Source organism: Pan troglodytes, chromosome 1 (genome assembly GCF_028858775.2).
Source record: "Pan troglodytes isolate AG18354 chromosome 1, NHGRI_mPanTro3-v2.0_pri, whole genome shotgun sequence".
Classification (NCBI taxonomy): Eukaryota; Metazoa; Chordata; class Mammalia; order Primates; family Hominidae; genus Pan; species Pan troglodytes.
The window spans coordinates 82,072,285-82,099,677 of record NC_072398.2 but is presented as its reverse complement, the minus strand read 5'-3'; the positions used below and the strand labels follow the sequence as shown (position 1 = coordinate 82,099,677).

At 38.9% G+C, this 27,393-nt stretch overlaps 1 non-coding gene across 1 annotated transcript; it reads left to right on the top strand.

The window, feature by feature from the left end:
* The first annotated feature begins 19,445 nt into the window (after positions 1–19,445).
* On the top strand, positions 19,446–19,547 carry LOC112207530 (small nucleolar RNA U13). Its single transcript, XR_002941970.1, has one exon. It is a non-coding gene; the product is annotated as a small nucleolar RNA U13 (small nucleolar RNA).
* Positions 19,548–27,393: the final 7,846 nt, after the last annotated feature.

Here is a 27,393-nt window from a genome sequence, read left to right as displayed (position 1 = left end):
TAGTGTTAATCTGTTTCTTCCTGTCATGAAATGGGAACCTTACACTGGAGACCTGCAGGCTGTCTTTATTGCAAATAACTAAGAAAATTAGCCTTTAACAAACACAGAATTTTGCTACCTTAAAAAGTTTTTGAAATATACTTACTTTGGCAAAAGAAGGCACTTGAAAGATGAGAAGGCAAAATTAGAAAGGTTAAGTAATTTACCCTAAATCACATCACCTGGCTAGATATTGAATGAATTTCTCATCCATTGGACTGCAAAGCAAGCAGGTATTATATTGAGTCAGGTGTTCACTCTGTGACTGACTTAAACTGGCTTATGTTCTCAACCTGGGGTAATATATAACCTAGGATGAGTAAAACAGGTATGGTAACCCCTTTTACTTTAAACCACAAGCCAAGACCACACATGACATTGACAGAGGCAACAATTTGGTTTAAGTCTGTCTGACTCCAAACTCTGGTCCCTCTGATTACAGAGAATGATTGTCCTGGGCCTCTGGTTTTTATTAATACCCATATTTTCCTTTACTAACTGTTGAGTACCTACCTTGTGGACGTTTTATATGTGTCATCTTATTAAATCCTTATTACCACTCTGAAGGAGGCGATACATGTTAGAGACCAAAAAATGCTCAGGTCACATAGCTCCTAACTGAAGGAACTGTTGTTATTCCAAGTCAGTCTGACTCCAAAGACCATGTTCCTTTTTTTTTAATTGGCTGACCTTTTGTATAGATCATGTTCCTAATGCACTATATTATCCTCCATCTCGCATTCATCTGTTTCTGATACCAGATCTTTGAACGAGAACAATTCATAGACTAAATTTATATGTTATATTTTCTAGTAGTATATTTTTCTTTAAAAACTTCATATCCGAGCTTTGAAACCATTGTGTCTTTCTTAAAAATCAACTTCTTCAGAGGGTGGTGGCTCACACCTTTAATCCCACCAGTTTGGGAAGCTGAGGCAGCAGGATCACTTGAGGACAGGAGTTTGAGACCAGCTGAGGCATAATAGCAAAACCCCAGCTCTACAACAAGTTAAAAAGTTAGCCAGGCATGTTGGTGCATGCCTGTAGTCCTAGCTGCTAGGGAGGCTGAGGTAGGAGGATCACTTTAGCCCAGGAGTTCAAGGCTGCATTGAGCTGTGATCATGCCATTGCACTCTAGCCTGGGTAGCAGGGCAAGACCCTGCCTCTACAAAACTAATAATAATAACTTTGAAAAACTCAGCTTATTAATAATTGGATGGAGAAGATGAGGAAGGTCTAACAGGCTCATGACTTCAGATGCCTAAGTCTTGTTCTCTGTCACCTGAATTCAGTCCTCTGTGAATTGTTCAAGTTAATTTTTTAATTTAAATAATAGTATTGGTTGTACTTTTGAGGTATATGTCAAATAATGAAAACAATTCAATAGGCCCCAGGGATTTATTTTAAGAGAACAGCTGGTCTTTCCCTTCAAAGATAATCAAAATTCCCAAACCATATTATTAGTAAAATTCAAACCCTGTCTCCTCTTTAAAAAAAAAAAACCTTTTGGCATTGAATTTGAAGTATTAATTGCCCTTCAGGAAGACTAGGTGAGCGATTGGTATACTCATGGATATCCTGGTTGACAGTGATTTCTGCCCCCTCTAACTCCAGTAGTATTTCCTTTTTATTATAACATTTAACGGTTTTTAATTACAGCTATTTTGGTTCATGACATCTCTCTTTCTCAATTGCAAACTTTGTGGTACCCATATTTCTATATGAGAAGGTGTTCACTACATGTTAGAATCAATAATTGCCAATTTGAGTAACGGAGAAGGGATGTCAGAATTTCAAAGCCACTTCATAAGGTAAAGTACTACATGGGAAAGGGAACCATCTTTATTGTAGACTCCATTCCCATTCTTTTCCTCAAAACTAAGTGGTTAGTTTGATTTGTTCAGTGAACATGTTTTGAGAGTCTGTTAAATGCTGAGTTAAAAATACTAAGATGAATAAAGATGTGGCTCCTGATCTCAAGGAACTCACAGTTTAATGGGGGAAGTAAACAATTACAGTGCATTAATAAAAGTGGTCTTAAGTATGAGGAGAGATGTATGTAAATCATTGGAATAGAATTGAGAGTCTATTCCAGAAATAAACTCATGTATCTGTGCCAAGACCATTCAATGGAGGGAAGAATAGTCTTTAAAACAGTTGGTTCTAGGGCAACTGGATATCCACATGCAAAATAATGAATTTAGATATGCTATGGTTTGAATGATGATGTCACTTCAAAATTCATGTTGAAACTTAATCCCCAGTGCTACAGTATTAAGAGGTGTAGCCTTTTGGAGGCCTTCGAGCAGAACCTTCATGAATGGATCAGCACCCTTGTAAAAAGGCTCAAGGTTGAAGGAAGCACACTCTTGTTCTTCTGTCCCTTCCACTATGTGGGGACACAGTGTTCCCTCCAAAGGATGCAGCAACAACGTGCCATCTTGGAAGCAGAGAGCAGCCCTCACCAGATACCAATTCTGCCACCACCTTCATCTTGAATTTCCCAATCTCTAGAACCATGGGAAATAAATTTCAGTTCTTTATAAATTATTCAGTCTCACGTATTTTGTTATAGTAGTACAAATGGACTAAGACAGGGACCCTACCTAACACAAAAATTAGTTCAAAATGGATTAAAGACCTAATGTAAGAGCTAAAATTATACAACTGTTAGAGGAAGAAAATACAAGTGTAAATCTTCATGACCTTAGATGAGGAAACAGTCTCTTAATAGGACACCAAAAGAACAAACAAGAAAAAATAATTTGGAATATATCAAAACTAAGTCCTAAAAAGCAGACTTGTGTGTTAAAAGATACTATCAAGAAAGTGAAAAAGACAACACACAGAATGGGAGAAAGTATTTACAAATCATTTATCTGATAAAGGTCTAGTATACAGAGTAATAAAGAACTCTTAACAATAAAAAAGATGACCCGGTTTCTAAATAGGCAAAAGATTTGAAAAGATATTTCAAATATCTGTTCCAAAGAAGAAATACAAATGGCCAATAAGCATACAAAAAGATGTGCAACATCATTCATTAATCATTAGCATATGCATATCAAAACAAAAAAGATACTACTTCATACTCACTAGGATGACTATCATCAAAAAAAGGAAAATAAGTGTTGGTAAGGATGTAAAGAAATTGGAACCCTCATACATTGCTGGTGGGAATATAAATGGTACAGCTGCTATGGAAAACAATTTGGCAATTCCTAAAAAAATTCAATACAGAGTGACCATATGATCCAGCAATTCCATTTCTGTGCATGTTTCTACAGAAACTTGCACATGACTGTTCATAGCAGCATTACTTGTAATAGCCCCAAAATGGATACAACCCAAATAGCCATGAATTGATAAATGAGTAAACAAGAAGTGGTATATCTACACAATGGAATATTATTCAGCCATAAAAGAGAATGAAATCATGTCATTTGCAGCAACATGAATGGAACTGGAGGCCATTAAGTGAAATAAGCCAAACACAGACAAATACTGCATGTTCCCACTCGTGGAAGCTAAAAAAGCAGATCTGATGAAGATAGTAGATTTGTGGTTACCATAGGCCAGGAAGGGGAAGGGCATGGGGGACATGAAGGAGCAAAAGGAATATAAATGTATTTATTACCACTGAACTGTACACTTATGGTAAAGATGGTAAATTGCATATGTCTATTTTACCTCAGTAAAAAATATAGACTGGGTAGGAAGATGAATAAATTATCAAGATGACTAGATCAATGAATTGGAGGTAAGATTGAAGGATAGATAGAGATTTTGTGGTACCAGGAGGAGTGAGCTAGAAAGACAGGAGGTTGGTGGTCAGAGAGTGCAATGCATGAAATTAAGATTATAGAAGGTCGCAGTTAATGACAGTGAGATAACCTGGGTATTGTTTTATGAATGAGTTCCTGAGGGAGGTAGAGAACAAGATGGTTGGAGGAGAGGCGTTTAAGGAACTGAGAAGTCAGCAGTGAAACAGAATAGAGAATCCAGAAATAAACCCAAATACTTACAGCCAACTGATCTTTGACAAAGCAAACAAAAACGTAAAGTGGGAAAAGGACACCCTATTCAACAAATGGTGCTGGGATAATTGGCAAGCCACATGTAGGGGAATTAAACTGGATCCTCATCTCTCACTTTTTACAAAAATCAACTCAAGGTGGATCAAGGACTTAAATCTAAGACCTGAAACTATAAAAATTCTAGAAGAGAACATTGGAAAAACCCTTCTAGATACTGGCTTAGGCAAGGATTTCATGACCAAGAACCCAAAAGCAAATGCAATAAAAACAAAGATAAATAGCTGGGAATTAAACTAAAGAGCTTTTGCATGGCAAAAGGAACAGTCAGCAGAGTAAACACAGAGTGGGAGAAAATCTTCACAATCTATACATCTGACAAAGGACTAATTTCCAGAATCTACAACAAACTCAAATTAGCAAGAAAAAAAATCCCATCAAAAAGTGGTCTAAGGACATGAATAGACAATTCTCAAAAGAAGATATACAAATGGCCAACAAATATATGAAAAAATGCTCAACATCACTAATGATCAGGGAAATACAAATCAAAACCATAATGTTATATACCACCTTACTCCTGCAAGAATGGCCATAATCAAAAAAAACAAAAAATAATAGATGTTGGCGTGGATGCAGTGAACAGGGAACACTTCTACACTGCTGGTGGGAATGTAAACTAGTAGAACCACTATGGAAAACAGTGTGGAGATTCCTTAAAGAACTAAAAGTAGAACTACCACTTGATCCAGCAATCCCACTACTGGGTTTCTACTCAGAGGAAAAGAAGTCATTATACAAAAAAGATACTTGCACACTCATGTTTATAGCAGCATAATTCACAATTGCAAAAATGTGGAACTAACCCAAATGCCCATAATCAACAAGTGGATAAAGAAACTGTGGTGTATATATATACAATGGAATACTCAGCCATAAAAAGGAATGAATTAATAATGGCATTTGCAGTGAACTGGATGAGATTGGAGACTACTATTCTAAGTGAAGTAACTCAGGAATGGAAAACCAAACATCATATGTTCTCACTAATAAGTGGGAGCTAAGCTGTGAGGATGCAAAGGTGTAAGAATGACACAATGCACTTTGGGGAGTCAGGGGGAAAGGGTGGGAAGGGGGTGATAGATAAAAGACTACAAACTGTGTGCAGAATATTCTGCTCGGGTGATGGGTGCACCAAAATCTCACAGATCACCACTAAAGAATTTACTCATGTAACCAAACACCACCTTCTCCCAATAACCTATGGAAATAGAAAAAAATTTTTCTCTAAAGAAATGAGAGGTCAGGATTTTGGAAGAATCATCTCCATGTACATTGAAATTACCAGTAATTAAGACTTGGAGAGAGTGGTAGTATCCCAGGAGCCAAAATTATTGAGAAAATGGAGGGTGGAGGTGGGGTTAACCCAGGAGTTGATAGGTGACATCAAAATGAGGGTGATAGGTGTTAAAATCTGATGACATGGAAATCAAAGCTGAGAGTTTTAGAGAGAAGGAAGATAGAAAGTAACAGTGAGAAACAAGGAGGCACTATCTCACCTCCAGGCCCAGTGGTAACAGAGGTATGAGAAAGAAAAATAGCCAGTACTTGAGAAGGCTACAAGGGAATACTGCTCTCAGGAAAGAGCCAGATTTAAGTTTAAGCAAGGAAATGAAGGGAGAAATCAGAAAAATGCTTGAGGCTGGGCACGGCGGCTCACGCCAGGAATCCCAGCACTTTGGGAGTCTGAGGCAGGCGGATCACTTGAGCTCGGGAGTTCAAGACCAGCCTGGACAACATGGCAAAACTCCATCTCTACAAAAAATACATAAATTATCCAGGCATGGTGGCATGTGCCTGTAGTCCCAGCTACTGGGGAGACTAAGGTGGGAGGATCACTTGAGCCTGGGAGGTTGAGGCTACAATGAGCTGAGATTGCACCACTGCACTCCAGCCTGGGCAATAAAGTGAGTCTGTGTTTCAACAACAACAAAAAAGAAAAGAAAAGAAAAGAAAAGAAAAGAAAGAAAAATGGTTGAAATTAAAGCAGTTTTGCTGATAATGAACCATAAGTTGTAGGGGGTATGGTAGAAGAGTTCAGGAATTGGTGAGGAGAAGAGGCTGCAGTAGAGATGACAGAACCTTAGGGAGATTTGGGTGTGGGAGATGAGCAGTGACTTAGGAGTCTGGTAGTTCTTGTAGTAACTGATATATACAAGGATAAAGAACATAAGAAAGTTGGTCCTGGTGGAGTCAAAGCAGATAGGGATGGGAAGGTTACGATTGTTAGCAGACTAGGAGTTTCTGTGACTCTTCACTCATGACAATGAGATTAAAGAGGATATGGGAGTTGTGCTCCTAGAAGCAGTACACTAGTTCAAGTAGACCTCTTTTGAGTGAGTGGTCATCACTCTAAGCATGTCTGCCTCATTTTGACCCCTGTAGATGGACTGAAGGAATTTTAAGGAAGCTTAGAAGTTGGGAAGGGATGGCCTGGGAGTTGGGGGTAGGTGCAAATAGCACTGCTATCATTAGTCTGAGCCTAGGGTCAGCAGCAAAGTAGAGAGCCTAAGCCTAAGACTTCTGCCTCTCAGGGAGGTGAAATTGTATCAGGTTGGTGGCAACCCTTGGACACTGTCAGAAACAGGTAACAATCCTCTCTTAAGAAATGTTTGTCCATTTTCGTTTCCCAGGATTCCTACAGATCAAAATCAAGCAGTAAGCTCATTAAACAAAGCCTTAAAAAAGGTGACACACTGTGAGAGTAGAATCAGCAAGTAACAGTTACCCACTGCAGATACTGAAATTGTCAGACGTAGAAAATAAAAGAGCTATGCATGAAATGTTTACATAAAAGACTCATTCACAAAGAAGAGCAAGCAGATGTATTTGAAGAACAAGAAACAAAAGGAACTTCCAGAAATAAAACAAATTACTCCCTCCCCCTCCCCCTCCCCCTCTCCCGTCTCCCCGGTCTCCCTCTGATGCCACCAAAGTTGTGAAAGCCGAGGCTGGACTGTACTGCCGCCATCTCGGCTCACTGCAACCTCCCTGCCTGATTCTCCTGCCTCAGCCTGCAGAGTGCCTGGGATTGCAGGCACGCGCCGCCACACCTGACTGGTTTTTGCATTTTTTGGTGGAGACGGGGTTTCACTGTGTTGGCCGGGCTGGTCTCCAGCTCCTGACCGCGAGTGATATGCCTGCCTCGGCCTCCCGAGTTGCCGGGATTGCAGACGGAGTCTCGCTCACTCAGTGCTCAATGTTGCCCAGGCTGGAGTGCAGTGGCGTGATCTCAGCTTGCTACAACCTCCACCTCCCAGCTGCCTGCCTTGGCCTCCCAAAGTGCCGAGATTGCAGCCTCTGCCCGGCCGCCACCCCGTCTGGGAAGTGAGGAGCGTCTCTGCCTGGCCGCCCATCATCTGGGATGTGAGGAGCGCCTCTGCCCGGCTGTGACCCTGTCTGGGAACTGAGGAGTGTCTCTGCCTGACCACCACCCCATCTGGGAGGTGAGGAGCATCTCTGCCCAGCCGCCCTGTCTGAGAAGTGAGGAGCCCCTCCACCCAGCAGCCACCCAGTCTGGGAGGTGGGGGGCAGCCCCCACCCCGCCAGCCACCCCGTCCAGGAGGGAGATGGGGGGCAGCCCCAGCCCGGCCAGCCGCCCCGTCTGGGAGGGAGGTGGGGGGCGCCTCTGCCCGGCCACTGCCCCATCTGGGAGGTGGGGGGCACCTCTGCCCAGCCACCCCATCTGGGAAGTGAGGAGCCCCTCTGCCCGGCCGCCACCCTGTCTAGGAGGTGTACCCAACAGCTCATTGAGAACGGGCCATGATGACGATGGCGGTTTTGTCGAATAGAAAAGGGGGAAATGTGGGGAAAAGAAAGAGAGATCAGATTGTCACTGTGTCTGTGTAGAAAGAAGTAGACATGGGAGACTCCATTTTGTTCTGTACTAAGAAAAATTCTTCTGCCTTGGAATGCTGTTAATCTATAACCTTACCCCCAACCCCGTGCTCTCTGAAACATGTGCTGTGTCCACTCAGGGTTAAACGGATTAAGGGCGGTGCAAGATGTGCTTTGTTAAACAGATGCTTGAAGGCAGCATGCTCGTTAAGAGTCATCACCACTCCCTAATCTCAAGTACCCAGGGACACAAACACTGCGGAAGGCGCAGGGTCCTCTGTCTAGGAAAACCAGAGACCCTTGTTCACATGTTTATCTGCTGACCTTCCCTCCGCTATTGTCCTATGACCCTGCCAAATCCTCCTCTCCGAGAAACACCCAAGAATGATCAATAAATACTAAAAAAAATAAAATAAAATAAAATCACACTAAAAAAAAAAAAAATTAGAATTGTTGAAGTGAAAAAACCCACAATGGGAAGTTAATCACAACTGAAAAGAAAATTACTGCGTTGGAAAATAGTTCTGAAGAAACGTAGAAAAAAGAGACTGGAATGGAACATAAGAAAGAGATGTTAAGAGATATGAAGGAAAAAGATGAGGTTTAAGAATAGAGAGATGGATGAGAGGCTATATTTAAAGAGATAATGGCTGAAAATTGTAAGAAATAATGAAAAACATGAATCCTCAAGATAAATATAAAAACCTATCCCAAAGATATTGAAGGGAAAATTCATGAACACCAGAGTAGACTTCAAAAGCAGCCACAGAAAAATATCACCTACAAAGGGACAATGACAGAAAACTCTGGCAGCAGCAAAGGCAGTCAGGAGATGTGAAATAATATCTCCAAAATGTTGAGAGAAAATCATTATCAAACTAGAATTGGGTACCCAATAAATTATCTTTGAAAAAAGAGGATCAAATAAATACATTTATACATTTAAAAATCTGTTGCCACCAATTGAACTAATAATAAAGGACTTCTGAAGTTATCCTAGAAGGACAGTCTGAGATGCATGATGAGATAGGAAGGAGATAAAATGGCAAACGTGCAAATCTAGACAAATATTGTTTGTATAAAAATTGTAATTATTAGTATATTTATTAACTTGTGAGGTTATAAAAGGATGGGACTAAAATACTGGATCTATAATAACATGTAAGTCTGAAGGAGAGTTAAATGAAATTAAGGTATTCTAAGTTATTGAATGGTTTATTAAGAAATTAATATATTATTTTACACTCGATATGATTAAGTCAAATAGGTGTGGCAAAATTTCAGAGGTAGCCATTAAGAGAATATAAATAAAGTAAATAATTCCAAACCAATAGAAAACAATTGGAATAAGGAAAAATGCAATCAACAACAATAAAATTAACTCATACCTCTGGAGGCAAGGGGAAAAAAAGAAAAACATGGGGTTGGGGAACAAGGAAAATAGTATAAAGTAAAATGGTAAAATCTAATGCAACATATCAATACTTAAAATAAATATAAATTGACTAAACTCACCAGTTAAAAGTTTGCCATTCTGAGTTTTTAAAAATCCAGTAACATGCTGCTTATAAGATTTACACCTGAAGCTAATTGCTACAGAAAGATGAAAAATAAAAGGATAGGCTGGGCGCAGTGGTTCACCCCTGTAATCCCAGCACTTTGGGAGGCTGAGGCGGGAGGATCACGAGGTCAGGAGTTTGAGACCAGCCTGGGCAACATAGTGAAATCCATCTCTAGTAAAAATACAAAAAAAATGAGCTGGGCCTGATGGCGGGTGCCTGTAATCCCAGCTACTTAGGAGGCTGAGACAAGGAGAATCACTTGAACCTGGGAGGCAGAGGTTGCAGTGAGCTGAGATAGCACCACTGCACTCCAGGCTGGGCAACAGTGCAAGACTCAGTCTTTAAAAAAAGAAAAAAGAAAGAAAAGAAAAAAGAAAAAGGATAAAAAATATATATACTGAACCTAAAATAAAAGTTTAAAAATAGATAAACAGAGAAATACCAATCCTGTCATAATTATATTAATATCAAATAAAAGAATGTTTAGTATAAAAATCATTGCATTAACCAGGAAATATAAAATACTCAACATTTTTATATTTCCTGGTTAATTCAATGATGTTTCCTTTTATACACCTATTATAATAATTTCAACAAATGCAAAATGGAAACTAATAGAATACAAGGAAAAACAGACAAATCCATCATCATGCCAAAAGATTTAAACACAAGTCTATTATTGATAAGTCAAGCATACCAAAACCCAGTAAATATATGGAATATTTGAAATTTTAAACTAACAAATTTGATCTAATGGACAATTTGTCAATCACATTCATTTCAAACAGACATGCAACTTTTTCAAAAAACAATAATGGACCAAACCATAAATTAAATCTCAATAAATTTCAAGAAGTTGACATACAGTCATGTTCTTTCTCCACTATTCATCTATCAATAAAATTTTTTAATAACATTTAAAACCTGTAAGTCTGAAAGAAATAATGGATTCTAAAACCTTCTTATGACTAAATGATAGTAAAAATTCTTCATAACAACTGTACAATAATCAAACACTACATATTAGAATATAGAAGTATTGAGAAAATACTTATATTGCAAGTAAAGAAGGGCTGAAAATTCAACAATTAAATACCAACTTAAGAAGTTAGAAAAAGAATAAGCCCATTAAATATAGAAGGAAGGTGATAATAAAAAGAAAGCATCAATGAAATAGAAAAGATATAATAGGTTCAACAAAGCCCAAGTTGGCTCTTTGAAAAATATTAAAATAGATAAAACTCTGGTGAGATAAACCAAGCAAAAAGAGGGAAGGCACAAACAACATTATGTTCCAAAAGGGGACATTAAGTTCAGACCAGCAGGGGTTAAGGACATAAAATAATAATATGAACTTTCCATACCAATAAATTTGGGAACTTGGATGAATTGGAAACAAATTCCCAGAAAAATATAATTCACTGGAAGTGTCTCAGGAAGAAAGAAAGCCTATATTTCCTGAAACAGAGAAATTGAAGCAATAGTTTAAAGTATTCTAAAGAATAAAATGCCAAAGCCACAGAGTTTCAGCTGAATTCTAAACTTACAAGGAATAGAGTGTTTCAATATATTAAAAAAGTCAGGTCCAAGTTGAGTTTCTTCAGGAGAGCAAGATGATTTAGCATTCAAAAATCTATAAATGTTATTTGCCATATTAATAGATTCAAGGAAGAAAAGTGGTGCTCACCTGTAGTCCCAGCTACTCAGGAGGATTGCTTGAGCCCAGGAGTCCGAGTCCAGTCTGGGCAACATAGTAAGACCCTGTCTCTTTAATTAATAATAAAGAGAAATTTTATGAGAGGCTTTTTGGTGACTTGGGCAGTAAAATATTGAAGTATAGAGTTTTCTTTCTCTCAAGTTAGGGTATCTTAGTCTTTAAGACAGTTGATTTGGGAAGAGCTAGAGTTAATGAGTTGCCTGAGAATTTTCCTGTTTTAGAAAATAAAGGTGGAAGAGTTCTGTGTGCTTTTCCAGTAAATCAGTTGTCTTTATCAGCTGCTGAGCTGAAACTCTGTGTCCTTACTTAGCTTTAAAAAAAAATAAAAATAAAAAAGAAAGAAACGTTCAATCCAGTCCTAGTTGGATGCCACCTTGGGATTTTATTCACCCACCACATCACAGTTTGAGGAACTGGAAAAGTTCATTTCACTCTTTGAGACGACAGACAAGGATGGCAATTTAAATAAATTTGGCTTTCCAGGAGCTAAGAATCAAATCTGCCAGCAGAGTCCAAAGAGCATCCACCATTTGCACTAGACTTTGCTAAAAATAACATGCATTTTCTGTCTCCCGCTGGCACACAATGGTGTTAAGCACAGCTACTTCAACACTGGAACAGATCACAAAAGAAGGTGATGAGTGTTTAAAAAGCTTTTAACTAGTAATATTAAACCCTTGACTTTTACCAGATGCTAGCAGCACCCTTATGGAACTTTACATATTTTCTGGCACCTGCTTTTACCCAAAAAACTTGTTGGAGGCTAAAGCACTGCTGAACATGACCTGAACTTGGAGACTGGGGCATTCATTCCAGTTCCATTGAAGTATATTTAAACAAAATACAAACTCACACTTGTACCTAAATTTCCACCAGCCCTGACTTTCTAGCCAAGTCTGGAATGCAATCTCATCTCTGCCTCTCTTAGGACACTAAACACTTTCCATTTTATAATAAGAAGTGTATGTATATTTTGTCTCCCCAACTTGAAAACAAAAAGACATCCTTTTAAATTAATATCACCATTACTATTTGTAATTGGCATTGTATGTATGTAGCTCAAATTCAAAAGTTACCAGGGATACATGGTAACCCCTAGGGATGACACCATTGTCCCCATGTACTTAATTCCTTTCCCCAGGACATCAATGTGGCCAGTTGTTGGTTATTTTTCCAAAGTATTATACACCTATAGAACTATAACAATCAGGCATACAGTCATATATTCTTTATTCCTTCTTTGAAAAAATGGAAATTGTTATGTGAGGTGGGGAGGATATCTGTCCTTCTACCCATCTTAGGTTCATGGCTGAGATCCTGTAACAAAAACAGATTAACAAGAGAAAAGCATACACATTTATAAATTCTATGTGACATGGGAGCCTTGATAAATAAAGACCTGAATAAACAGTTAAACCTAAGTGTTTTTTTTCATAGATTTCATAAAGAATGGATAGTCATGGAGAAATACAATAGGATGAATTGGTATGGTCTAATGGTAATGAACTGGGAGAAACTTAGCGAGGCCTGCCTGTTCATATGCTTTTTGGCATCTCTTGATCTTCAGAGATAAGGATGTTCCTTTCCTTTTCCTCCAGGTACAGGAAGGGCACCTCTCACATGAGGGTCTTATGACTTACTTCAGGGGAAGGTCAGGTTGACAAGTTATGTCACCACTCTTCCTCATTGTTGCTGTCATCTACTCCACCAGATCACTCCCACTCATTCTTTGATTATTTTAGCTCTGAGCTCTGTCACACTCTCCAACACTACTTCTGCCTTAGTTCTTGCAGAGTTCAGTGTCCATGAGATGATCTTCTCATGGATCAGATGTCTTGGTTCTTTGACATCCTCTCCTCAGGAATTTGCCTTTCACCCTGCTTCTACTGTCCACTTTCTTAGACATATACCAATATCACAATTCCACACCTTCCATTTCAACATTATACTCTCTGCTCACCACCTCCATTTTTAGCTCATAAATTCTGGCACCCCAAGTTAAACAATTCTCCTATTTTTGAACTTGTAGGTTTAATGGGACCTACAACTCATTAATTTAATCATATTTTTTCCTGTGTCATACAATTCTTTTGTTCACATTTTGACCCTTACCATGTTCAAAGTCCACAATCAAGTGTTATGATACCTCCCCGGTATACATTCCCACTTCCCTTACTAAATAATTGTGTGGCACAATCTAAAGCCTTGCTAAACACAACTCTCTGCCTACTTCACACCAACACCTACACATCTGAATAACGCTGAAGAAAAGCACACTGCCATGCTACCTGGTCTCACTGTGAATTCATGACCACCACCCTCAATGAGGCCCTTAACACTACTGCATTTCCCTCATCCACTGCCTCTCAAGTCATGCTTTTCTTTTCCTAGTCCACTCACTTGCTAACTCTTCTTTTAGATGACTCTTTCATACCTTCTCTTCTTTCCTTAAAATGCCAACATCTCCTTCCCATCCTCACTTTTAGCTTCACACTTCACTGAGGAAGAGAACTTCTATAAGCTCTCACCACCATATGCTGTGTCCCCGACTCCATCCTCAACCCTGCCTGTTAGAATGAATAACTTGTTGGTGCTCCTCTTAAGGCCAATAACTCTCCTCTTCTCTAAATCTTATCCCAGACTCAGAGTGTTGAACCAGCAGTTCTCCCCTCTTTGGCATCATTAATTGTTCCCTCCCAATTGGATCATTCCCATCACTGTACAATTAGTTCTCTCATTAAAAATAAAAATAACCCTTGAGCCCCTCTCTGTCTACTGCTTCATTATCGGCTCCCTTTTGGAGCAAAGCTTCTCAAAAGAATTATCTTTTCTTCCTGTCCTCAATTTCTCTCCTCCCATTGTCTCTTGAACTCAATCAGGCATTTGTCCATGTCACTTAACTGTAATTACTCTTATCAAGGCCACCAGTGACTTCCACATTGCTAAATCAAATGGTCCAAGTCTCAGTCCTCAACTTAATTGACCTATAAGCAATATTTTGTAGACACAGTTGAAACAGTTTCTTCACTTGGCTTCTAGGACCACGCATCCTCTTGGTCCTCTCTTGCCTTACTGGTTGCTCCTCAGTCTTAGCTGCTCTTTCATTATCTCCCTTTCTCAAAATTTTATAGTTCCCCAGAGCTCAGCTTCCAGATATCCCAATTTCAGACTTATTGCTGCCAGAACTGTGAAAGAATAAATTTCTACTGTTTTAAGCTACACATTGATGGCAATTTATTTGGCGGCTCCAGGAAATTAATGCATACTTCAATAAAGCTGCTTAAAAACAAACAAACCTGTACTGGTTCTTCATCTTAAGTCATGTCAAAATTCAGAGTCAAAGTCCTTTCTCTAGCCGCTAAGACCCTGCACTATCTCCCTGGCCTTGCTTCCCACACACCTCTGCTCCATCTGCTGCAGCCACACTGTCCTCCTTACTCTTCCTTAAATACTCCAAGCACACTTCTGCCTCAAGGCCTTTGCCCTAGGTGGTTCATCTGCCCAGAATGCTCTTCCTGTAGATATCTGCATACCTCTCTCCTCACCTTCCTCAGGTGTTGACCCAAATGTCACCTTCTCAATGAGGTCTTGACCCCTTCTTCAAAATAGCAGTTTTCCACATTCTGTAGCCCCCTGGCCTGATTTATTATCCACCATTGTAGTTACAAGCATTGGACATACTTTGTTTTACTCATTCATTTTTTTTAGCATTACCTTTTCCCACCACAGGGAAAAGAAATTTGTCTTTCTCTTTGTTCACTGCTTTTTTTTTAATTTGGACAAATTTATGGCGTACATGTGAAATTTTATTACATATATGTAATGCGTAGTGACCAAGTCAAGGTATTTAGGGTGTCCATCACCTGAGTATAATACGTTTTTATTAACTATAGTCTCCCTACTCTGCTATCAAACATTAAATTTATTATTTCTATATAAGTGTACAGTTGTGTGCTTTAGCCCACTTCTCTTCAACTTTGCCTACCCTCAACTCACCCTTCCTGTTATCTTTCTATTCTCTGTCTCCACATAATCAAATATTTTAGCTCCCACATTTAAGTGAGAATATGTGATATTTGTCTTTTTGTGTCTGGTTTATTTCACTTAAGGTAATGACCTCCAGTTCCATCAGTGTTCTGTACATGACGTGATTTCATTCTTTTTTATGGCCGAATAGTACTCCATCATGTATATATACCACATTTTCCTTATCCATTCATCTGCTGATGGACACTTAGGTTGATTTCATATCTTTGCTATTGTAAATAGTGCTGCAATAAACATGTGAGTGCAGGTATCTCCTTGATATATTGATTTCTTTTCCTTTGGGTAGGTACCCAGTAGTGGGATTGCTGGGTCAATCTATTTTTAGTTTCCTGAGAAATCTCCATGCTGTTTTCCATAGTGGCTGTATTAGTTTGCATTCCCACCAACAATGTGTAAGAATTCCCTTTTCTCCACATACTCAGCAGCATCCATTATTTTTTGTCATTTTAATAGTAGCCATTATAAAAAGGGGTATGGGGTATGATGATATCTCATTGTGGTTTTGATTTGCATTTCTCTGATAGTGATATTGAACATTTTTTTCATATACCTGTTGAGCATTTGTATGCCTTATTTTAAGAAATAGCTATTCACATTCTTTGCTTGCTTTTTAATGGAGTTGTTTTTTCTGTTGAGTTGTTTGAGTTCTTTTTATATTCTGGATATTAGTACCCTGTCAGATGGGTAGTTTGCAAACATTTTCTCCCATTCAACAAGTTGTCCCTTCACTCTGTTTATTATTTATTTTGCTGGGCAAAAAGTTTTTAGTTTAATTAGGTCCCATTTGTCTATTTTTGGTTTTGTTGCCTGTGCTTTTGAGGTCTTAGTCATAAATTCTTTGCATAGACCAATGTCCTAGAGTTTACTCTAGGTTTTCTTCTAGTATTTTTATAGTTTCAGGTCTTATGTTTAAGGCTTTAATCCATTTTGAATTGATTTTTGTATATGGTGAGAGCTAGGAGTCCAGTTTCATTCTTCTGCATGTGGCTAATTTTACCAGCACAATTTATTGAAGAGAGTATCCTTTCTCCAATGTAAGTTCTTGTTGGCTTTGTAAAAGGTCAGTTGGCTGTAAATACATGGCTTTATTTCTCAGTTCTCCATTCTGTTCCATTTGTCTATGTGTCTATTTTTATACCAATACCATGCTGTTTTGGTTACTATAGCTGTTCACTGCTGTTTTTACATTGCCTGGAACAGAGTAGATAATGGATAAATATTTGTGGAAGGAAAAAAAGAAGGAAGGAAGGGAGGGAGGGATGGAGGAAGGAAGGAAGGGAGGGAGGGAGGGAGGAAGGGAGGAAGATAGGAAGGAAGGAAGGGAGATTCCCTATACTTTTTTTCAATCAAAATGCTGGGGCCATCTTGTTATTTGATATAGGGCTTTTGTTTTTATTGTTGTTTTTGTTGGTTTAACTTTTTATTGTAGAAAGTTTCAAACATACAAAAGTAGAGAAAACATATAAAGAATCTAGTGTACCTCTCACCCTGATTAAACAGCTATCAATACAAGTATGGCAAATTTTGTTTCACCTATACCCCCACCCATTCCCTATACCTCCCACCAGATTATTTTGAAGCAAATTTCAAACATATTATTTTAATTTATAAGGATTTCAGTCTGTGCCTTCGAAAGATAAGGACTAAAAAGAACAAAAACAAACCCAAAAAATCAGGCAATCTCAGTACACACCTAAAATCCATTTATAATAATACCTTAATATTATTCAGTAGTCAGTCTTCACATTTTCTCACTTGTCTTAGAAATGATTTTGATTTTGCTTTTTGTTTTACACTTTGATAGTTTGGATTGAGATACAAATAAGTATCATATATTCTAATTTATTGATATGTCTCTTTTATTCTGTAGGTTTCCCCTTCATTTTCTGCAAACTTAAAAAATTTTGTGATAAAACAAGCTCTGTAATTTTCCATAGTTATACTGTAGTTTCCTATAGTCTTGATTTTGCTGACTGCATGGCTGCCCTAAAAGATCATTTAACATGTTTTCCTCTGGCCTGTATCACTTATGAACTGGTAATTACGTCTAGATACTTGGTCACATTTTTCCCCCACCTCAGGCCTTTACGGGTGGTGTTTGTATTTCTAATAGGAGGGACAGTCTCTGTTGTTTTCTTTTTTAAGGGTGATGATCATTGTCCAAATCCACTACTTCAGTAGGTTTTGAAACATAACGATACTATAATTCTATCCCATTCTCTTTTTCTTTTTCTTTTCAGCGGAAATACTTTTGCAAAGAGAAGCCCCTCTGCCAACACATCATATCAAATATCTGGTTTTTCTAATCATTTAAGAAAGAGAGAACAAATGTTTTATTTACCTATTTTTAAATTAATAATGTGGGTTATTCCTAGCATCTTCCAAAGGGCACCAATGAGTTGTTGTGGTTATTTTAGTATCATTATAAAAATGGATATGTGGTTTTAAAGTTTTTACTGTAATAATTATCTTTATTATCATTGCTTAAGTCATCCTGTCTTTTGGCCAGTGGAAACTTATTTAGATTGACATCTGAGTCCTAGTGACACAATTCTAATAATCTTTGATAGCTTCCTTATTCCTTTATATTTTTCCTTTTTAATAGCCATTCTAACTGGGGTACGATGATAACTCATTGTGGTTTTGATCTATACTTCTCTGATTGTTAGTGATGTTGGACATTTTCTTCATATACCTGTTGGCTGTTTGTATGTTTTCTTTTTAGAAACGTCTATTCACGTCCTTTGCTCACAAATAACTTAATGAAGTTATTTGTTTTTTTCCTGTTGAGTTGTTTGAGTTGAATATATTCTAGGCTCACCTTCCTTAGACCTGGATTCAGCCATTTCTCCAAAAAGCCCTATTTTTGTTTGTCAGCAATGGTATTTACCACAATCTGTGTACTAGTGGTGCCTTGCTGTCAGTTTGCAGCAAAGGATTAACTCAGCAGGCATGGGTTGCCCAAACCCTGTACATTCCACAGAAAGTTTAGCCCTTGACCAACTCCTGGGAGATAACTTTGAAGGCCTTGGGATGTCTTTCCTGGTAAGAATGTCTGTTTCTTTAGGACCTTGGAAGGTAGTCTATAGTACCATACCAGGTAGTCTATGCTAACAATGTGATTTTTGATAGATGCCTTGGGCCATGCAGTATCAGTTGACCTTTGGAAATTCATGCCCACATCACTAACCCCAGATTTAAAAAAAAAAAAAGGCTTCTGTGGTTGGCACTACCTTGTATGCACTGCTACACATCATTGCTGGGAAAAATTAAGTCTGTCCATATGACTCCACTGGGACAGGAAAAATGGAAGCTTGTATCTTGTCTTTCTTGCAATCTGCCCTATGTGCCTTTTTCCATTGCTGATTTTAATCTGTATCTTTTCATTGTAATGGACTGTAACCATGAGTACAGCAGATTTGCTGAGTTCTGCCAATTTTTCTAGAGAATCACTGAACCTAAGTTTGGTCTTGGGGATCCCTGACTACAGTCAGAAACTCTGTCTGGATTTCTTCAGCAGGCAGAACTAGAAAATATGTTTTTAAGATTAAAAATGTCATGATTTCATGCAGATATTCCAAATGAAATACAGGTCTACAGGTTCCTACTTAAACTTATCAATCTTGCATCTGTATCTCCTTTCAACCACACCAAAAATATATAGTTCTCAATGAAACCAAATAATCACTTTTCTTTATCCTACAACACAGTAGTCTCAAAATAGCAATACCAACTCTACCACCAACAATATGACTACTGAGAACAGGTCAAGGTTTTGTTTTTGTGTTTGTTGTTCTTTTTGTCCTTAGGATTGATCTCAATGGGAATATATGGCCAAATTGCTGTTTTAAAGTCATGTGAAGGCTGGGCGTGATGGCTCATTCCTGTAATCCCAGTACTTCGGGAGGCCAAGGCAGGAAGATCATTTGAGACCAGGAGTTTGAGACCAGCCTGGGCAATATAGTGAGAGATTGTGTCTACAAAAAGCTAAAAAACTTAGCTGAGCATGGTGGCACGTGCCTGTGGTCTAAGCTATTTGGAAGGCTGAGGTGGGAGGATTGCTTGAGCCCAGGAGGTGGAAGCTCCAGTGAGCCAAGTTCAGATACATGCTCTCAAAAAAAAAAAAAAAAAAAAAAAAGTCACTCGAGGTTGCTTTTGTAGCTTAAGTGTGATGATTGAGTTTGCATGTGCATGTGTGGGATGTGCCACCCTCGAACCTTATTACAGCATGGACACATTACCCATCTGACATGAAAAAATATAAAATAAATAAAGTCATTTGAAATTATTTTTCTTTGTTTCATAATGGTGTTTACTGGCTACACAAATATAATCACATTTTATTTTTGCTTTGGGGGATTATGTATTTATTTAATTTTGTTTTATAATTAAAAAATAATTTATGTTTCTAAAGACAAATCTTTGGAATATTCAAAGATATTCCTCCCTCTCCTCTTCTATACAGCTATTTAAAAATAGTTTTTATTCCCTTATTGGTTTTTATAATGTAAGCAAATGCATACCTACAGAGATAGGTAGATAGGTTCTACTCTTTCTTTTATATGTAAATGGTAGCTTACTACACATATTTTTCTTCACTTTGCTTTTCTCATTTAACAATATACCCTAGAGATCACTTACTGTATAGAGATAATCCCCATTTTACACTGCAGTGTATCATTATGTGGCTGAAGCATTGTTTATTTAACTATTGTGCTATCGATTCTGATTGATGCCAGTCTTTTGTTATTACAAATAATGCTGTAACAGTACCTTATACATACATCTTTTATCATATTTTTGCTACTGTGGCTTTGGGATAGTGTTCTAAAATCTAGATTTCTAAAAGATAAATTTCAGTATGATTGCCGAGTCAAATGGTAGATGCACATATAATTTTGCTAAATTTCCCCCTATTCCCCTCCATCATCATGATGCCATCTTTTATTCCTACCAGCAATGTAGAAGAGTGTTTGTTTCACCCTAGCCTCACCAATAAAGTATGTGGTCCAAATTTTGGATTTTTGCCAATCTTACTGGTGGGAAATTGTATCTTAGTGTAGTTTCAATTTACACTTATAAGTGAATGATGTTGAGCATCTTTTCCCAGGGTTAAGTGTAATTCTCACTTCTTTTCCTGTGCATTGTCTGTTTGTGTCTCTGATGAGACTTTTCCTCATGCTTCAAGTTATTATATTTTTGTTAACTAACACAGCCTTAAATTCTAGCAAGATCTGACTATGCCAAAGAGACCTCAGGTCCTATGGAAACTCAATTGGAGGGTGGGGTATGGGGACCATGGAGTATCACAGACATGTACTTAGCACATGGACAAAAACAAAGATTTTCAAATATTAATTAGAGTCTTGAATTTTAAGAAATATTGGATTTCTTGGATATTTAAGTTTATTTTATTAATTCATTAATTCAAGTAATATTTGTTGAACACACGCTATGTCCAAGCACTGTTTTAGGCACTGGAGTTACAAGAGTGAACATCTTTTCCTTCCTCAGAAAGTAATGGAAAAAGAAATGACATTATTCTCCTGATTCAAGCTGAAAGACCATCTCTAAAAGAATAGACTATTCTTTCATATGATTTTCCCCATATTCCCATTTGCCATATTCAGAAATTGCAGGTCAACCCCACTGATAAGTCAAAAGCAGAGGTAAAAATATTGGTTTCTTCCATACAGGTGACTGTTGGCGCTAGAAGAGGATCTTGAACCTCTTCCTGACTGATTCTTTTATCAATAAGAGGGAAAAAAACTCCAGAGACCTTGCCACTGTTCAAAGTCACACAAAGCCGGAGCACCTGGTTTTTAGGTCTTCCTCAATTATTTCCATGGTATCAAACTTGTAGAGAAGCTAAGGGAGCAGAAATAACACAAATGCAACCCTGCTTTTTGGTCCTGTCGGGTCTGGAGAACAACCCTTATTAATGGGACCTTGGGCGATATTTGATGGTGGCATTGTTTCTCTGCTCTGCTTAACTGTTCCCCGGCCAAGCCACAGAGCTCTCCTCTGTCATGTAACAGGTTCAAAGGGACTGCAGGATGTTTTTAGTTTCATAAAAAAGACAATGAAAGCCAGTTAGAGAAAAGTCAGAACAAGAAGATGAAAGTAACATGCTGGGAGAGGAGGAAGGCTGCCCTGAGCTGATAAACCATATAGATTGTTCCTGAAGGGAGAGACTAAGGTTCATAGTATGAATTGTACTTAAGCAACTAACATCTTTATTTAAGGGTTCTCAATCTCTTTCTGGGGAAAAAAAAATCTATAAGACAGCCCAGAACTAACATAAGACAGCCAAACTAAGTTTGGGCTCTATCTTTGTCACTAACCAGCTGCATGTTCCTTAACAAGTCACTTTAATATCCCGAGCCTTGGTTTCCTCATCTGTAAACTGAGATGAATAATGCCTGGCTGATAATGTGGCTGTGAAGATTAAAATGGGTCATGCCTTTGAATATGCTTTATAAAATTCAGTTCTTCTTTCATTTCCTCAGCCGATTGTTCGTGTTCCTCTAATACACTGTCCCTACCCTGGACAACCTCTAGCAGGTATATGCACACCTGAAGATACTGAGACAGGGAGACTGACTAGTTGCGATTCATTGAGGCTGATGTGTCTAGAAAGTTGCTCACTAAGTATTCCCGCAGGGTGTTTGAAGCCTCTTCCTGGATGCCTGGTGAGACGAGACACTTTGAATCCACCTTGCAAAGCTCCTGCTCCAAGACAGCTGCAGCTTGTGCTCTGTAGAGCGATATGAAATAATTGCCCGTTGGCACAATAAGCCCATCTCCTCTCCGGGCAGCACAAAAGAAAGCTCAAAAGCATCTCCGGTTTTGATTGCCAAGTGGGGGAGGCAGTGAAAGTACACTAAATTATGAGTCCAGGTGCCTCTCTACAGAAATCCACTTCCGCCTCGCTGCCGCTCTGAAGGCGCTCAGTGGGTGTTGACGTCACCTTCGGCCACAGGAGCTTGGAGAGGCTGGGGCCCTGGCTCCCCGGGGGATCCGCTGGTAGACCAGGGTGTGCTCTCAGACTGGAAGTGCAGGAAGGCTCGCTTACTCTCGCCATAGACCAGACTGACAGGGGTCTGCCAAGGCTGCTGGGAATGCGGGAAGTGAACTTTAGGTGGAAACAGAAAAGCTTCTCTCTCCGTGGGTAGCCTTTTTTTTTTTTTTTTTTTAGTTCAGGAGAGAAAAAAAAATCACAGAAGCCTGCCAAGCCAAATAAACTATGCTCAATTAAGTCTTTCAACTGTGCAATTCCTCTTGTTGATTTTATGAGGAAAAGGGCAGAATAGAAACATGATGGGCTTGTTTAAAATACTTCAAAAGGGAAGAACCTATATTCTCCTGCTTCCCAGCCCGTCCTCTTTCGGGCTTTCCTCCAGCCTTGCTGCAGGCCTTTCACTGTCATCTCCTCCATCTGTTATAAAGCTGTCCTCAGAACCAGTCCTCAGCTGCTTTCTCACCATACACCCTCACTCAGGACATGTCCTCCATGTCATGCCCTTCATCCGGGCCTGTGACTCCCAAGGAGCTGAATCAGCCAAAACTCTCCCTCCCCAACCCCAACTCCAGGCGCTTATACCTCACTCCCCACAGCTGTTTTTATTATTCGTATTCACTGCTACTCAATCCCATCTTGTTTTCAAGAGGACTTAAGGTGGATTCCACAAATACATAAAAGATGAGAACTAAATAAAGTCAAAATCACTGTGAAGATAAAATGAGGGCAAAAAAGGAGAGAGAGCGAGATGAAATCATGGACAAAGTTAGTTCACCAACTCCATTTAGAAAAATCCTGAACAGTTCCTTGACATATATGTTTGACTCTGAACTTCCTAGCAATCATTGCAATGAGGAAAGCACAAGTTGTATATAATTCATGGTGTCCTTAACACAATGTGTCTATAGCAGACTTGCTTATGTGTAGCAAAAATTTATGACCTAATGGGAATAGAAAAAAAAAAGAAGAAACCGGGTGCAGTGGCTCACGCCTGTAATCCCAGCACTTTGGGAGGCCGAGGCAGGCGGATCACCTGAGGTCAGGAGTTCGAGACCAGCCTGGCCAACATGGCGAAACCCTGTCTCTACTGAAAATACAAAAATTAGCTGGGCTTGGTGGCAGATGCCTGTAATCCCAGCTACTTGGGAGGCTGAGGCAGGAGAATTTCTTGAACCCAGGAGGTGAAAGTTTCAGTGAGCCAAGATCACGGAAAAAAAACCCAAAAAACTGAGCAGCAAAAACTTTCCTAGTAAGCAGACCTGAGAGAAAATTATCTGGTGGATTTTCATCAACAAGTAATTTACAATGTAGTGAGCAGTGTCCTCAACAATACTCTAATGATAAATACAAAAATGAGAGACCTAATATTGCTTCTAACAATTTCCTACAATGATGCCCAGTGGAATAATGCTAAAGTAGTTATGTAAAAGAATTCCAGAGGGACTCAAGGTGATTCCAACCGAAGATGCAGATCCGATGGCTTGGCTTGAGACAAGGAAAAAGTAAAGAATATTCTATACTTTGTACAACTCTCTGTAAGTACTATTTCTTTTATTGGAAGTTTTGAAATGTATCGATCAGCAGTAAGTCCAAACTTATAATCTCTTGAAATTTCTGGGGTGCAAATATTCTTAGTTGGATTTAAGTGCAAATATTCTTAAATTTAAGCCAGCCTAGAAGGGTGGAGTGGGGTTAGGGTGACATCCTTTTATGAAGGTTGAAATGCTTAATTTAGACACTTGCCCATGCAGAGGCCACTTCCCTGGTTTTGCATAAAGTTGGCTTGAAGGGCTACCAATGAGCAGAAAACAAGGTTTGCTCCAAACCAGGAATAAATAAGCAGATGAGGCCAGGTCTCTATGCCCCAGAACAATGCTGCAACAGAAAGGAGAATGGGGAGGAGGAAGACTCATAGGAGAGATGCTAAAGGGATAATGTCTTCAAAACTGGCCACTAGTTGACTTAAAAAAAAAAAGTGGCATCTAGGAGGACTCTCAGGTTGGGAAAAACTTTCATTCAGGGGCTCTTTTCTTGTCATTGTATTGCTCTGAGCAAATCATTCCCTGTCCAGTTACTGCTGGTAAAGAGAAAAGGGGCTGCTGCAGCCCAACACTACAGGAATCAGCTGCAAGCTTCAAAGAGGGTGCCTCGCCAGAGAAAATAACAAGAGAGGGACTCCCCCGAGCCCATACTTGTGGCCGAGTCACTGCAATCAGGAGCGAAGGCTTCTGAAGAGAAGCAGTGCCTGAAGCTGAGGTATAAGCAGTCTCCCAGGGTCAGGGTCTCCCTGAGGTGGGGAAGCCTGTAGGCTGTCCACCCTGAGGGCCTGGGCAAGTGCTTGTGGTCCCTACACCTCATTCCCTTGGTCACCTGCTTGTAGTTCAGCTATAATGGACAGGTCCACGCATGATGCCTCTGCACCTACTCAAGTGCATGCTACACTCTTCTTTATTCCCTCAGGAGATTTCTACCAACCTATGGGGGGCAGCTGGGAAGTGTAGGGGAGGTGACAGCCCCAGAAACAGCCCTTAGCCAGTAGATCCCTATGGGATGGAAGTGGTAGATAAATGCCCCAGCTGTTCCTCCCTTCAGTGCTACAATCCTGAGGCATATTCTACAGTTTCTCAGAGGGCCCCTAGTAGAATGAGCCCTAGTTGCCCAGGAAGCAGAAGTTATGGAACAAGAAAAGTGGGACAGAAAAAAAGTCAACAAAATCTGTGTTATGGAGTGGGCTATTGCTATGGGATCATCTCCTAAGTAAGACAGGTATCGTGATCTCAGGCTCCGCTTTCACAGAAACCTAGACTAAGCCAGCCTCTATCCCAGAATTAGTGAACTATAAGATTGGGTCAAGGAACACTCCCCAAAAGGCATTAGGAAGGAATACAGTAATGGAAAATATAAAAGAAGAGTTAAGAGATCTGGCTGCTAGAAGTAGATGTGTCACTATTCAAATAATAAAAAGGAGGAGTTCCAGGAGCAGACAAGAAAATTTTTGTAATAGTTCAAGTTAGTTTGTCTCTGTTAAACTTTATTGAGTAGATATCAACTGCCTTTTCACTATCTCTTATCTTCAATTTCTCCTACCTTAAAGCTAAGGAAGTAGAGGGGAGACAAGTTCAATGGGTCAGGCATGTTGCCCTTGATTCATTTCCCTTGGTGTCTGGTGATCAAAGCTACTAAGACCTCAGTTTGAGTTGGTCATCTCTCTGCTCTACAGCTAAGACACCATGGCTATTGGCCTTCATCTACCTCAACTCATTGGCTTATCTTCCCAGACATTTGAATTGCAGCTTCTAATCATTGGGGGGAATGACTTTCCAAGAGAGTGAGGGTGAAAATCTGGATGTGCACTCTCCTCATGAAGGGAAGAGGAGCAACTGTGGAGCTGTGTTGTTCCTGGCAAGGCCAGAGGGGACAATATTTGCTGTCTAGGATCAGAAGGAGCTTTAGGCCCTGCCATACCAATGAGGGTCAGAAATGCCAAAATGAGTCTAGAAATTACAGCCTTCACTTTGGTGGCTCCTTAGACTAGCCCAACATCACTTTCCTCTCTCCTTCTTTCTCTTCCTCCCAATGCATGATTGTTCCTCTGTAACTCTGGGTGAACATCCCATCCCATAAAAATGGCAATGACTTTAGGAGTAATGCTGAGACCCAAGTGGAGGATTTTCCCATAATTTTTCTTTTTTTCTTTCTTTACTTTTTGTTGGGCAAGACAGGGAGGGCAGGTTTTGCTGCGAGAGATCAGAGACCTGCTTTCACAGGCTTTCTATATGAGCTACAGCAGCTACCTTTCAGCCAGACAGATCTTCTCTAGCCTCTCAGTGGAACCTGTGTGAGATTAATATATCAAGTCCCATTTTCCTGAGAGAAAAACTAAAACATAACTAATAATTAGTTAAGTGTATACTCCCTACATATATATGTCATAGATACTTTTAAATGTATTATTACTAATCCAATATAAAATTTAATTGGAATGTTTTAAAATATTTTATTAACTCAAAATAGGGAGGGAAAAGGGAATTGTAACTGCAAAAACTCAAAACAAAACATAGAACAACAAACAGCAAAATGGTAGACTTTCAAAACCATATCAATAATTACATATAAATGACTTAAACCATTCAATTTAAAAGGCAGAGATTGTCAGAATGGATTTTAAAAAGAAGATCCACTTTAAATATCATAACAGAGATAAGTTGAATGTAAAATAATGAAAAAAATACCATAAAGACAATAGGCATAAAAACGTTGTCATATTAATTTACCAGAGATCAATAGGAATATTTCTCTATTGACAAAAGCCAATTCAGTAGGAAGACATGGCTACTTTAAATGTGTGTGCCTAATAACAGAACTTCAAAATAAATTAATCAAAACTGATAGAAATTTAAGAACCAATATCATTTATAATAGTATCAAAAATATAAAACACTTTTAAATTTAACAAAATACTTGCAAAACCTTTATGGCTAAAACTAAAAAATACCTCTGAGAGAAATGAAAGAGACCTAATTAATAGAAAAGATATGTCATTTTCATAAATTTGAAGACTCTATATTGATGTCAATTTTCCCCAACTTGATCTATTAATTAAATGCAATCCCAATCAAAATCATAAGCATATATTTTATAAATGTAAAAGTTGATTCTTAAATTTATGTAGAAAAGCAAAGGATCTAGACTCGCCAAAACAATCTTAAATAATCAAGAGGACTCTACAATGAAAAATGATGATATCATGAACCTACACTCACCCAAACAGTGCAATATTGGCAAAAAGATAGACAAGTGGATCAGTGGATAGTTTTTTAATTGTGATGAGTAGGTCTCTGTAGAAATGAGTGCCCACATTAAGAGTGACTGACTGTGATGCTTGGTGCTAACAGATTTAGCACCAAGATTTAACATCACTTGTGGTTTTGCAAGGGTTGTTAATGTTTTGAAAGTGATCTGGTTGCAAAGGCCCATTGGTTTTCAAAGTTCCATTGGTTTTATGTGTTCTTCCTCTAATCCTAACTTTCCTGTATGTCCTGTTAGTTTTAGTGTGTGATTTTGAAGAATGCAAGG